Consider the following 988-nt stretch of genomic DNA (forward strand, 5'->3'; position numbering starts at 1 on the left):
AAAAAGTAGGACTGAAATCAGGAAGTACATGGAAGTGTAAAATAATTAACCTTTTTGAACTGGGTCTAGATTTAACGAAGCAATACATAATGAATTTATTAAGCAATATCCTAATTATTTTTACAATAAATGGCACTTTAGACCACAAAATATTGAAAAAAGCAAGTATATCCCACTTATGGTCCCATCAAATAGTGATGAAGTTAAAAATAATTAAAATATATGTTAGTATGAAAAAGGATATTTGAAACTATATCTTCAAAAAGCCATACCGTTGTCTCAATAATAACAACAACTAGATTGAGTACGAGAAGAAAAGAGACTAGGTATCCAAAGATGGGTCTCTTCACAAATTCTTTCAATTGATTTGAGGTGGGTGAATTATAGAATGGTAAATACTCAAAGTAAGAGATCTGCAACAGATTAAATAGAATTAGAGATGCTGCAAATCTTTACCCGATTTATTTCAGTTCAATTCAAACAAACTTCCCAACGTTTCAAATTTGGAGTAATTGAACTTACAGAATCCTCCTTCTGGAATTTTAAAGCAATGGCATGGCAAATATCAGCAAATTCATCCTTATTGAGCTGAACAAGAAAAAAAAAAGGTTACATGAAGGATTAATTAAGGGCACAAACAATCTGTATATACACACATTACGAGCAACATCAGCATGCACATGTAAGATAATCACAATACATATTAACAAATATTACCTTTACGTCACGACTATCATCGAGCTCATCAAATATTAACTCAAATTCTTCCTTGGTGATCTTTGGTAAAGTCCTGAATAATACACAAAATTGGAGCTCCATCATTCACATAATGTGCGAGGAAAAAATATTATACAAAGATAGGATGTCAGGAGACTAAAGTGAAAGATCAACTCATAGTGCTAGTTTCATAAGATATGCAATAGCAATTTACCAGTCACAAATAAAGAAAGATATCCCATTTCACTAAAACAGAAGTTGTAATGGCGAA

The 988-nt window shown here is 31.5% G+C and overlaps 1 long non-coding RNA gene across 1 annotated transcript; it reads right to left on the bottom strand.

The window, feature by feature from the left end:
- Window positions 1-373: 373 nt before the first annotated feature.
- LOC107637629 (uncharacterized) lies at window positions 374-761 on the bottom strand. Its single transcript, XR_015880855.1, has 3 exons — window positions 718-761; window positions 523-588; window positions 374-413 (listed from the first exon to the last, which is right to left on the bottom strand). It is a non-coding gene; the product is annotated as an uncharacterized LOC107637629 (long non-coding RNA).
- Between the last annotated feature and the right edge of the window lie 227 nt (window positions 762-988).

This window comes from Arachis ipaensis, chromosome B4, assembly GCF_059453495.1.
Source record: "Arachis ipaensis isolate K30076 ecotype BB chromosome B4, ASM5945349v1, whole genome shotgun sequence".
Classification (NCBI taxonomy): domain Eukaryota; kingdom Viridiplantae; phylum Streptophyta; class Magnoliopsida; order Fabales; family Fabaceae; genus Arachis; species Arachis ipaensis.